A 13,351-nucleotide genomic window follows, 5' to 3' on the forward strand; every position below is an offset into this window, starting at 1 on the left:
GCGCTCACCTGCACTGTCCTCCGCAGAGGCCGGAATCTCTCCTTGCCAAGAGGAGGCCACTTTGGCCGGGAGGAATCTAAGCCAGGGGTTCCCCACCTGTGACACTCCAGAGGTTGCTCAACCACCATTCTCATCACCCCAGTTCCACCACTCCCAGCATCCCCCTAAATTGTTGATGGGGATGGTGGGGGCTGTAGTTCAGCAGCATACTTCAGGAACATAGCAGCATAGGAAACTGCCACTTGAGTCAGACCCTTGGTCCCTCTAGCTAAGGGTTGTCTACACAGACTGGCAGCGGCTTCTCCAGGGCTGCAGGCAGGAGCCTCTCTCAGACCGATCTTGGAGAGGCTGCTAGGGAGGGAACTTGGGGGGACCTTTTGCATGCAAGCAGGCACGTCCTCTTCTTCCCAAAGTGGCCCCATTATCCCCTAAGGAGAATATCTTACACCTGTAGTCTCCCATCCAAATGCAAACCAGGGCAGACCTTGCTTAGCAAAGGGGGACCGTTCATGCCCGCTAACACAAGACCAGCTCTCCTCCCATCAAGACTCTCCTGGTCCTGATGGGGGTACCGCAGTTTGGGAACCCCCTGACCTAAATCAATAGCTTTCCCGATTCGGGCAAGGAAGGCTTCGCTGATTGCCACACTCAGGATGGCCGCCGGCGCTGGTTTGGCGTGCCCAAGATGGCCGCCGCCGCTGTTGGTTTGCCACACCCAATGTGGCTGCTACGGCAGGCGGGAGGGCGGAGCGTGCCCTGACAGCTGGCGGTCGCCTTGGCAACCACACAGAGGCCTCGACCGGACCGACCAAGCCGGAAGTAGTAACTGTACCGGGATCCGGAGCTGGAGGAAGGGCGGCCAGCCGCCGGCCAACAGGAGCCCCGCTGATACCTGCGCTGCTTGGTAAGTCGCGGCTTCTCCCCGGGCTGAGCCGGCCCAGTCGAGTCTCGGTGCAATAATGCTTCAGAAAGGGAGCCAGGAGGCAAACTGTAAACTCCCAGCGTGCCCCGCGGCTGCGTGGGGAGCCTCCGGGGCCGCGTTGCATGACGGGACTCGTAGTCCCAGGCGGGCTTTCCACGAGGCTTGCTGCTCTCTATGGCAAAGCAATGGGGGTGTCCCCTGTAGGGTGCCCCACCCCTCTCCAGCTCCCTGTCCAAAAGAAAAAGAGCCTCCCCATTTCTGACTGCTTTCAGAAAGACCCATCACCCCCGGTGCACTTTTCCTCAGGCTTTTTTAGTTAAGATTTAAATTAAAATGAATTGTAAACTACTTAATAGGAACAGAGGAGGCTGCCACTTGCCGAGTCAGACCCTTGGTCCATCTAGCTCAGCATTGTCAACCCAGACTGGCAGCAGCTTCTCCAAGCTTAGGAACATAGGAAGCTGCCATTTGCTGAGTCCATCTAGCTCAGCATTGTCAGCCCAGGCTGGCAGTAGCTTCTCCAAGGTGGCAAGCTGGAGTCTCTCTCCCAGCCGGAGAGGCTTGATTGTCTCCATTCTGTTTTTATCTTGCATTTTTAAATTATCAGGTGGCCTATAGATCGAGCGATAAGGGATCTTTGCACGACCTTTGTGCGTGTTGTATATGCACGCAGCTGTCTTCCATGTTTCCTGGCAGTATCTCTGTGCGAGTTGTGTTTGTGTGAGTGACTGTCCAGGCATCCATTGGTAAAGTGGAGATGGGCATGGATCCCCTCGAAGGCATGGAGCAGAAGTGTAGTCTGTACCTGCCTTGAACGAAGGGTGTGGATGTTCTGACGGGCAGATGCTGCCCACAAATTGTTTAAGCAATTGAACAAGTGAATTCAGGACAAAAGGACAAGTGTCCTGGAACATTGGAACAGGGTTCCAGATAGGTGAGGATCTGCATATGTTCTCTATAACAGGTTTCGCTGCCCCTGCCCCCCACTTGGGGGGGGGACACCCAAATTTTCTGGTGGTGCCTATGGAGCCACAAGACAAGAAATCTGGCACACCCAGGCCCATTCAGACCTAATTACGCCACCTCCCTTTGCAGAAGATGAGCAGACTCTCCCCTTCCTGTCTCCCTGCCTGCCAGCTTGCTCATCTTCTGCAAATATGGGGCGGGGGTCTTCCTGCCCCACACCGCAGCTCTGCTAAACTGTAAGACGGAGGAATTTGCTCAAGGGTCCCGTCACGCCCTCCGCTCAAGGAGCAGGAAGGAAGGCTGGCTCAGGACAGATCCGGACAGGCGATAAAAGAACTCTGCGCCCTCCTTCTTAGCAGAGGCCTTCCGGTCCCTTTGGATCTGCGGCGGGACAGAACCCCAGGGCAGAGGGGCGTCTGGGCTAGTCCTGAGCTGACATTCCCAGGGGGACGGGGATGGTAGGCAGGGCGCGGCCGTACCAACAACCCCCTTTTTATGGATCAGAAAACCAGCATGCAGCCCTTTCTCACTCTCCATGTGCCTGGCAGTGTGGTGAAACTTGGAGACGGACTTGGAATGGTTGCAAAAGCAACTGAGGTCTGGGCTTAAGAACATTCAAGTTTAAATCGATGTCAGGGTTTTATTTTTGGGCCGGGAAAGCCTGGCACTACTGCAAATGAGATCGGTTATTTGTCTTTAGCAATACGAATGAGAGGGCGAGATCACAATTATGTGATTGTGTTCAGAGCAGTTGAATCTGCAGTCCTCAAATAGTTTACAGCACAGTGTGGCTGATAGAAGGAAATATTAAAATACATAAATGCGGAATGCATAGCTCTACTTTATTTATTTATTTCTTGTTAAATGTATATACCGCCTTTCATTAAAACAATCCCCAGGCGGCTCACACAGAAAAATTGAAACAAGACAATAAAAATACACAATTAAAATATTAAACTAAAATATAGAAACATGGATCTTGACTAAAAAGATTTAAAATACAGGCATAAAATAACCATACAAAATACAATATACAAAGAAGCAGCAGCAGAGACAATAATATAAAAGCCTGAGTAAAAAGCCAAGATCTAACATGCTTTCTAAAAACTGTGATGGAGACTGAGGAGTGAATGGCCCCCGGGAGAGCATTCTGGAGTCTGGAGGCAGCAACAGAGAAGGCCCTGTCCTGCGTGCACAACAACCGAGACTCTCTCATTGTCGGCACCTGGAGCAGAGCCCCCTCAGATGACCTCGTCAAGCGGGCAGCAACCCTTGAGAGCAGGCAGTTCTCCAGATAAAATCTGAGCTGCCACATTTTGCACTAGCTGCAGTTTCCAAATATTCTTCAAGGGCAGCCCCATGTAGAGCTCATTATAGTAATCCAGCCGTGACGTGATTAAGGCATGGGTATCTTAGAGGGAAGATGCCATTTGAACGCACACTTCTGCGTTGTGGAACACAAAGCCCCCATCCAAATGCGAAGGCTTGCTGTGCTTTTGGAAAATTCCCTCCTTTGGGCAGTGGGGGTGAATGTTTCTTGCACTAGAATTCAGAAGTCACCCAAGAAATCTGCTTGGCAGCCGTAAAGAACCTGTGGCTTGACCGATACCCTTCTTACATTCTTAAACAGATGTAAATGCCTTTGTCAGGAGTGACCGTGAACATCCAGGATTGGAGCTTTTACTCCCATGCAAGTGCTCTTGAGGAAGGACGTGCCGAATGATGTTTGAAGCAGGGAGGACCGCAAAACCAGTGCCAAAGATCCATGTCACCCAGGTCTCCTGCTGAAAAGGTAGGTGGTCTTTCCCATTTCTGATAACCAACTTGGGAGATGAGTGAGAAACGCTTGTGCATGCACAAAGGACAGTTGTGAAAGGTGGAGGTTTCGCGCAGGGGTCCCCAGATGTAGTTGGACTACAACTCCCATCATCCCCCTGCCATGAGGGATTATGGGGGGTGGGGTTGTACAACAAGATCTGAGGACCCAAGGCTCTGTAACTAAGAACATAAGAACAGCTCTGCTGGATCAGGCCCAAAGCCTCTCTAGTCCAGCATCCTGTTTTCCATAGGGGCCCACCAGATGCCTCCGAGAAGCCCGCAGGCAGTGGGTGAGGCCATGCCCTCTCTCCTGCTGTTGCTCCCCTGCAACTGGTCTGTGGAATTCTCTGCCACAGGATATGGTGATGGCCACCAGCTTGGATGGTTTTAAGTGGGGCTTAGGCAAATTCATGGACGAGAAGTCCATCAGTGGCCACTAGTCTTGGTGGCCATTGGCGATTGCTGCTGCAGGGGAGGAAAGGCAGGAGAGAGGGCATGTTCTCACCCTCTTGCCTGTGGGCTTCCCGGAAGCATCTGGTGGGCCACTGTGGGAAAGAGAAAGCTGGACTAGACGCACCTTGGGCCTGATCCAGCAGGGCTGCCCTTCTGTAGACTGGGGACCCCTGCCTGGTTTGGAGGCTAGGCTGACGCACTGGATTACAATTACTCGCTGTCCGGTTTGCCGCCTCTTGGAGCTTTTTCAAGCCAGGGCTAATTTGGGTGTCTGCCTCCAATAAATCAACCCTGGCAGCCCCCCGGGGAAGAAGAGGCTGGGAGGGGAAACTTCAAAGGATGGCAGGGCCCAGCACATCTTCCGTGGGGCTCACCTGCACCGTCCTCCGCAGAGGCCGGAATCTCTCCTTGCCAAGAGGAGGCCACTTTGGCAGATGGGGTGGGGTGGGGGGTGTCTAAATTAAGCAGCTGGGAGGAAGGGGCTAGTGATTGAAAAGTGGAGTGTTTTCTGGGGAGGCTAGAAGGTGCCCATTACCTTGGGAGGGCTTGTGGGCTCCCAGAATGTTGTCGGCTGTTCTCCTGGCCCACAGCTTGGGAACCTCACTTGGTTCCTACGGAACCAGAAATATGGTCAAGATTGTCAAGCCATCCGTCGTTATTTCCGTCAATGACCAGAAACCAAAAGAAGACAGACATATCCTCTATAATAAAAGCCTTGGTGTCCGTGGACACCCAGGCGTGTGTCCATGCCTCCCTCGGCCATTCTGGGCATGCTTGGAGCGCATGCCCAGAACGCGCCAAGGGAGACACGACCGCGGCGACCAGGCGGCCATGTTGGACGGCCAGAAGCAGCCGCCGCGAAGAAGCCGGGGAAGCCCCGCAAAGCCAGGAAAGAGGCGGCGGGGAAAACTGGCCGAGGCCTGGCGGCGAAGCCGGGCGGGGGGGGAAACTTTGGGGCCCTTGCCCGGCCGGGGAGACCGGCTGCGGCATGGAGGCATGCGACAGCGGCGGGAAGGGGGAATGGTGGCGGGGGCCTGTAGCTCACAACTGCACTAGCGCCCGTTATTTAACGGGCCGAAAATCACTAGTTCAGTATAACCACCCAACCACAGATTCTTGCAACCATACAAAATATAACAATTTAACAATGACCGAAAATCTCTTGGAGATCAAAATTGGATATAAATGAATTGCGTCTAAGCTTCCTGGCCGCTACACAAAACCTAGCCACTTTAAAAGTAATTTCAGTGTGATGGCTTTATGTGTTTATTTATTTAACATATTTGTATACCGCAAAATGGGCGGTTTACAACAAAGCAAAATAAATGACAACAGAAAAGGTTAAACATGACAACAGTTTAAAATCTTAAAACAATGTTTTAAGCTCTCCTCTCCAGAGGAGAGCTGGTCTGGTGGTAGCAAGCATGACTTGTCCCCTTAGCGAAGCAGGGTCCACCCTGGTTTGCATTTGAATGGGAGACTAGAAGTGTGAGCACTATAAGATGCTGTCAGGGAGGGAACTGGGAACCTTCTGCTCTTTGCAGAGCAGCTCCATTATCTCCTGAGGGGAATTTCTTGCAGTGCTCACACATTCAGTATCCCATTCATATGCAACCAGGGTGGACCCTGCTTAGCAAAGGGGACAAGTCATGCTTGCTGCCTTTCGGGGTGCGGGGGAGACTTGCCCAATTCCTCAAAACTTCAAGAACTCCCCAGTTTTGCCTGCCAAAACCAACCTGTTAGGAGGGTGGCATCATGTTGCACCTTCTGCTGCTTTGTAGCTGAAGATGTGTTCAACAGCTCCCAGAAATATCGAGGTGCCCTTCCTCTCCCTTATAAACAGAAGCCATTTTTTCCTTATTCAAGTTTCTGAAAATTGTAAAAAAAAATCCCCTAGGTCTGTCCACCCAAACCCAACATATGGGGAGGGTTCTGTCTTCCTGAAGGTTTCTTTGCTTTGCAGCTGAGGATGTATTTAACGACTCAGAATATCTACCTGCTATTTTTATCCCTTATAACCAGAAGCCATTTTTTTCATCTGCCAAATCTCTGAGGAATACAAGGCCCCCAATTTCATACACCCAAATCGCCATGTTAATGTCCCCTTGCTTTTATTGATTTTATTTTTTATGTATTGTTAAATTTATACCCCACTTTCTGGCTAGTGATCTGTTTATTAAGCTCTCTTGTATTTTTCCCTTGCAGGTTTTCTGAAAATTGCAAGGATCCCCAAAGTTGTTCACCGAAATTTGGCTCCAGTCCTGACCTCCTGGCTTGACCCCCTGGGCTGTTTCTGGCTCCCTCCGTCTCAGCTTTGGACTTGCATCGGAGACATTCTACATGCTGGGCCACTAAAATCATCACATTAGGGAAGTGTTGTGTTGAGTGCTCTTGCTGCATAGGTGAGGATGTCTAATAACTTCTCACATTGGTGTATGCCTATCCCTTATATTTTTAAGGTCCACCCGCCCCCCTTGGCTAGAGTTCTGAGAATTGCAAATATTCCTGCTTAGTTCTCCATAATCAGCATGTTGTGGGGTGGGGAGTAGCACAGGTCACCTTTCTCTCCTTGAAAGAGTTGCTGGGAGTTCCAGATGCAGAATTCCCTAACAGGTTGTCGTCCTGCTCAGAGGGTCTGCTGCTGCTGACCTACCTCAAAGTGATTGTGAGGATGACGGGAATAGACCATGGGAAATACTCCCTGGCTATATAACAAATGTGGTTAGGAATGGGCAGTGATGGTCCTCATCTCTTCCTGGCATAGGAATCCTCCTGGTGTGATGGGATGAGGGATGCATCATTTGGAATCCCGCCGTGGTCTTTGCTTTGAAGGCCACGGTGTGAGAGAGCATGTGTGACTACAGAGTGGTCTCATGTTCTTTAGCAGCCTGTGTTGAATTCAAGTTCAAGGCCTTGGCTGATTAAATTCACACAAGGCCAGTTATGGTAAGAAGAACCTGAGGCATCTGTATGAAATAGGAGGCTGGATTGGATGGGCGCATGATGAGGCAAGAGTTGCAGGAGCCATGCTGGTTCTCCTCCAGCAGGGTCTGTTCTTTCTTCTCTGTGCTTTACGTTAAGCTAACTGGCCTGTAATTTCCCTGATCCCTCCTGGATCCCTTTCTGAAAATCTAGAGTTGCATTGGCTACTTTTCATACAGAGCCTGATTGTAGGGATAAGTTATAAATTTTTGCAAGGTCGTTGACAGTTTCACATTTGAGTTCTTTAAGGACTCTCGGGTGGATGCCATCTGGCCCTGGCCAGGTGTTAACTTTTAAAAATTTCAAGACAGTTTGGAACATCTTCTCTTGTCACCTCAGATCGGCCCAATTCTTCAGCCTCCACACTCAGTTCAGGCACAGGTATGTGCTCAGTATCCTCTGCCGTGAAGACAGATGCAAAGAACTCATTTAGCTTCTTTGCAATCTCCATAGTCTCCTTGATCATCGCTTTCACTCCCTTCTCATCTAACAGTCTAACTGCCTCCCTGGCAGGCTTCCTGCTTTTGATGTATTTAAAGAAGTGTGTGTTATTCCCCTTGCAAATTCTGGATTCTTACTTGTTAGCCACACTGGCATCCTACTGGACTGGGTGGTACCTTTCCTCCTTTTTGGTATGTATTCTAACTGGGCTTCTATTATTGTGGTATTAAAGAAACTCCCTGCATTCTGGAGCAAAGTGACACTCCTGATTTCCCACTTGTTTTCTTTCCACCAAACTCCAGTGGAGAGGTGTTCCGTGATGCCAGCAGCCTGATGCGAAGTGTGCTGCCGTGGCTGGCAGGCTCAGCAGGTGATCCCTGCAGGAGAGACACTCTTCCGGACACGAGATGGAGCAGAGGCACAGCAGACCCCCTTGCCTGAGGTGCTACAGGCTACAGAGTGCCAAGGTTCTGCAGAGTGAGAGGCATCTGGCACCCTCTGGGAGTAGGGACTGAACTGGCCAACTTTGTATATATGCCCAGAACTGCATATTAACCTATCGATGTCCTCTCCCTTGCAGCTAAAAAGAAATAGGAGGGGGAGGGTCTTCTTGGCGGTGGCACCCTCTTAATGAGGCTAACCAGGCACCATCGTATCTTTTGGCATAGCAACTGGAGGTCCTTATTCACCCATGTGTTTCAGAATTGTGTTTGTGTTTTTGGTTGTACTGTTCTGTGTTTGCTGTGCTCTATTGTCAGCTGCCCAGAGACCAATTATAAGGCAGCCAATAAAACATTTGTTAAAATAAAATATGGCATTTTGTTCCTCCGTTATATAAAGGTTCACTGTGGCATGAGTGAGTGTGATGAGTGTGTGGTCTGCTGCATTTCCGACCTGACCTTAATAGCTTTATGCTGGTTTTCCCTCAACCCTTCTGTGATTTTATTTTTTCTCCTCCCTTGGAGCAATCTGTGCATTTATTGCCTCAGTAAGTATTTCAGGACTTGGATTTGTGTTCTTCGAATATGCAAAAGGGTGGGACTGGTTTTATAGCAAGATGCTGTCCCTCTCCTCTGCTGCTTCTGAACAACTCTCTGTCAGGATGTGAAGCAAGCAGGCCCTACACCTTAGGAGCCTGTTAAACCCTAAATGCAGGGCCCTCAGGTGGCTCCAAAGGGAGCAGAGCTGGTCTCCTTGTGATTATTGAATTAAAGCAACAAGTATTGTGTATTCTCTTGAAGAGAAACTGAGTTTCAGTTTGGTTGAATAACTGCAGAACCAAGCAAAGGAGCCCAACACCTGCAGTTGCCAATGTTGTGCAGCCTCTGCCCTGGAGTTTTTAGCTGTCCATCCTACAGTGAAGACAACAGAAGGCCCAGCACAGTAGGGCAGCTGCAAAGGTGAAGTGTCAAAATGTTCGAGGATTTAAAGGTTCGAGGGTTCAAGGTTTCAAAGGTTCGAGAGTTCAAAGGTTTGGGGGTTCTAAGGTTCAAGAATTCAAAGGTTTGAGAGGTCAAAGGTTTAAGGGTTCAAAGGTTCGAGGGTTCAAAGATTCAACCTTTCAAAGATTCGAGAGGTCAAAGGTTTGAGAGTTCTGTGTTTGAAAGGTTCGAGGGTTCAAAGTTTTTAGGGTACAAGAGTTCAAAGGTTTGAGGGTTGAAAGGTTCGAGAGTTCAAAGGTTCGAGGGTTCAGAGGTTCAAGATTTGAGGGTTCAAAGGTTAGAGGGATTGAGCATTCACAGGTTCAAGAGTTAAAAGGGTTGAAGGTTCGAGGGTTCAAAGGTTCAAGAGTTTGAAGGTTTGAGCTTTCGAAGGTTCAAATGTTCAAGAGTTCAATGGTTTGAGGGCTCAATGGTTTAAAGGTTCGAGGGTTCAAGAGTTCAAACGAGGGTTTGAAGTTTGAGGGTTCAAAGGTTCAAGGGATTGAGAGTTCAAAGGTTCGAGAGTTCAAAGGTTCGAGGGTTCAAAGGTTCCAGAGTTCAAAGGTTCGAGGGATTGAGAGTTCAAAGATTCAAAGGCTTGAGAGTTCAAAGGTTCGAGAGTTCAAACATTGAAAGAGTCGAGGGTTCAAAGTTTCAAGGGATTGAGAGTTCAAAGATTCAAGAGTTCGAGGGTTCAAAGGTTCAAGAGTTCAAAGATTAAAAGGTTCAAGAGTCCAAAGGTTCGAGAGTTCAAAGGTTCAAGGGATTGAGAGTTCAAAGATTCAAAGGTTCATTTTAGTCAATACCCCTGCTAACTGGGCAAAGAGGCACCTTTTTAATGTGGTGATTCTCTTTATTTACTACTATATTAATATTTTTATCGCGCTCTTCAACCAAAGCTCACAAAACAGTTTACAAAGAAACATACATAAATAAAATGGTCCCCTGTCTCCCAAAAAGCTAACAATCTAAAAAAAGAAACATAAGGCAGACACCAGCAACTGCAACTGGAGGGATGCTGTGCTGGGGATGGAGAGGGCCGGTTGCTCTTCCCCTGCTAATTATTATTATTATTATTGACATTTTCTATCCCGCTCTTCCTCCAAGGATCCCAGAGCGGTGTACTACATACTTAAGTTTCTCTTTCACAACAACCCTGTGAATCACACTTTAAAAAGTGTCTCTTTGCCTAGTAATTTTGTTGTGGGTTTATTTAGCAGGGGGCGAGCAACTGGCCCTATCCATCCCCAGCACAGCATCCCTCCAGCGGCTGTTGCTGGCTTCTATCTTAGGTTTCTTTTTTGATCTCCCTTGGGGACAGGGAGCCATCTTATTTTTTGTTTTGTTATTTCTCTATGTAAACTGAATTGGAAACGTTTGTTGAAAAGCAGTATATACATATTTGTGGTGGTGGGAACAGCCAGAGGTCTTCAAAGGTCAGCTTGCCTTGAACTGGAGGGAAGGAGAGGCAGAGGGAGAAGATCTAGGGAAAAACCAAGCTGGACACCAAGAACCACCACCAAGGAACCGGATTTGAAATATCTTGCTGCGGGGCCAGTTTCTCCTTAACAGTTGAGCCAGGAGCATTATTATTGTTTATTATGTATTACTAGTATCTTTCAGCCCGTTAAAATAATGGGCGCTAGTAGCCTTTTCCCCACACGAGCGCATGCCCAGAACAGCCGAGGGAGACATGGGTGCAGACACCAGAGACACGGGCGCACACGCTAGGGCTTTATTATATAGGATTACTTCGATTTCTATACCGCCCTTCCAAAAATAGCTCAGGGTGGTTTGCACAGAGAAATAACAAATAAATAAGATGGATCCCTGTCCCCAAAGGGCTCACAATCTAAACAGAAACACGACAGCCCTGGAGGGCTGCTGTGCTGGGGGTGGAGAGGGCCAGTTACTCTCCCCCTGCTAAATAAAGAGAATCACCACATTAAAAGGTGCCTCTTTGCCCAGTTCACAGGGGTAGCGCACGAAAGGCAAAGAGCCTGATCGAGACCAGGGCACAAGGCAGGGAGGGGCTGCTTGAATTTGTCTTGCTCTCCTGCCAGGAATCCCCCCTGAAGCTGCTCTGGGTCCCCAAAGAGGCCACTCAAGTCCTTGTCAGCCAGGCTCAACCGGAGAGGAGCTTGCAGCACTGGCTCTTCGGACTCTGGGGACCAGAAGGGCAGAGGGAGGGAGCAGAAGCGGCACCCCTGGAGAAATGGAGGACAACCCCAAACCAGTCACACGGGACAGGCAGCACAGGTTGTAAGGCGCCGAGCAGAAGCACAGACTGTATCAGAGGCTCCACAGACCGTTTGGGACCCCTGCATCTTGCCAAGCGACTGAGCCCAGCGGCTTCCTCTCGGGTCCTGAGCTGAAGCAAAGTGATCAGGGGCCTGAAGCACTTTCCTTAGGAGGCCAGGCTGCAGCCTCTGGGGCTCTTTACCTTGGAGAAGAGGCGACTAAGGGGAATCATGACCGAGGTGGATAAAATCATGCATGGAGTGGAGAGAGAGAAATTCCTTTCCCTCTCTCCCAACACTAGAACCAGGGGCCATCCCATTAAACTGAAAGATATGAACTTTAGGACCAACAAGAGGAAGTCTCTTTTTCACACAGGGCATAATTAATCTGTGGAATTCTTTGCCATGGGGTGTGGGGATGGCTATTCGTTTGGATGGCTTTAAAAGGGGCTTAGAGAAAGTCATGGAGGACAGGGCTATCAATGGCTACTAGTCTGGTGGCTGTGGGCCACCTCCAGCCTCAGAGGCAGGATGCTTCTGAATCCCAGTTGCAGGGGAGCAACAGCAGGAGAGAGAGCATGCCCTCACCTCTGGCCTGTGGGCTTCTTCAAGGCATCTGGTGGGTCACTGTGTGAAACAGGATGCTGGACTAGATGGGCCTCCTTGGGCCTGATACAGCAGGGCTGCGCTTACGTTCTGAAGTGTGAACACACAGACAGAAGGACTTAGTCCCGGATGGAAAAACATTCCCCAAACCCTCTCATTTAAAAAGAGACACCCCGGGGCAAAACAAACTCACCCAATGCTGCCCAAACATCTGGCAAAACTCAATCTGTAGAACTCTATAAATCAGCTGCTACATTTACGTGAACAAGACAGAGGTCGCCTTCTACAAACGTAACCGAAGAGTCACTTCTCCTGAGAACAAACCGGCTCACAGCTGCACCCAATTCCTCTCTACCCTACCCAAATCCTCATCCTCGGACAGGAAGAAAGGCCCTGAAAGGTAGGGATTTAGCCCCAACCCCCTCCCAGCATGCCGTACCAGGAAGGTGCTCCTCAAGCCAGCTCTCCCCCATCAAGGGGAGCATCTGCAAACCCTCATCGGGACCGGAAGAGAAGAGGGGGGCAGACACAGCCTGGGAAGACCCAAGAGCAAGAGCAAGCCCTCCGGGGCCTCAGAGGCGGGTCGTAGCTCTGAAAGGATTCCCACGCTTGCCCCAGAGCCGCACCTGTGCCTGAGAAGCACAGGGCCAGGCATGCACACAGCTTCTGGAGGCACAAGAAGGTGGTTCTAGAGACCAAACCCACTTGCTTTAAATGGGAGAAGACGGTGAGAAGGTCTGCGGGGGCAGCGAGGCGGACAAAGCAAAGGGCATAAAGATTTAAACTTGTAAACAAAGGAGAGCAGCCCAAGATCACGACAGACGTGACGTGAAAGATGTCACTTTAGGGGGGGTTGTTTTCCTTAAAGCTGTACAAGGAGCTGGCCCTCAATGAGGACCATGGCCCCAGTCTTGTTTGCATGCTAGGAACCCCCACTGAAGCCGCTCCAGGAACACCAACACCACTAGTGTTCCCTCTAACAGGGATTCCCAGATGTGGTGGACTACAACTCCCAGAATCCCCAAGCAAAAGCCATTACTGCAGGGGATGCTGGGAGTTGTAGTCCACCACATCTGGGGACCCGTTAGAGGGACCACTCCCGCCGAGACGCCATGCAGGTGCTTGCTCAGTGTAACAGCCAGGCTTGGCTGGAGAGGAGCTTGCTGCTGACGTAGCACTGGGCCATCCGATCCAGGGGAGCCAGGAGAAGCACCCTTGGGAAACAAGGAGGCGAGCACCGAGGCGGAGAGCTCAAGTCAAGTGACCCAACCAATGCTTCCTCAGCCCGAGGCATTCCAGACAACCTTCCTTTTTCAAGTGCATCGACACAAACACAAACACAAACGAGTGATACAAGACAGCACAAAACCAACACAACGTAAGTGTTGTAGTGTTGCGGGTGTCCTTTGTAGACTAAGACCATGAAGAGCACCCTTGACAAGCCTCATGTGTTATAAAATACTACTAGTATCTGAATTAACTGATGCAAGCTCTGGAACACT

General features: G+C 49.9%; 1 long non-coding RNA gene across 1 annotated transcript; it reads left to right on the forward strand.

Moving 5' to 3' along the window:
• The first annotated feature begins 339 nt into the window (after positions 1 to 339).
• On the forward strand, positions 340 to 8,392 carry LOC128336047 (uncharacterized). The gene is made up of 4 exons (XR_008311820.1): positions 340 to 904; positions 3,519 to 3,680; positions 6,365 to 6,561; positions 7,885 to 8,392. It is a non-coding gene; the product is annotated as an uncharacterized LOC128336047 (long non-coding RNA).
• The last annotated feature ends 4,959 nt before the right edge of the window (positions 8,393 to 13,351 follow it).

The sequence above is a fragment of the Hemicordylus capensis genome, chromosome 12 (assembly GCF_027244095.1).
Source record: "Hemicordylus capensis ecotype Gifberg chromosome 12, rHemCap1.1.pri, whole genome shotgun sequence".
NCBI lineage: Eukaryota > Metazoa > Chordata > Lepidosauria > Squamata > Cordylidae > Hemicordylus > Hemicordylus capensis.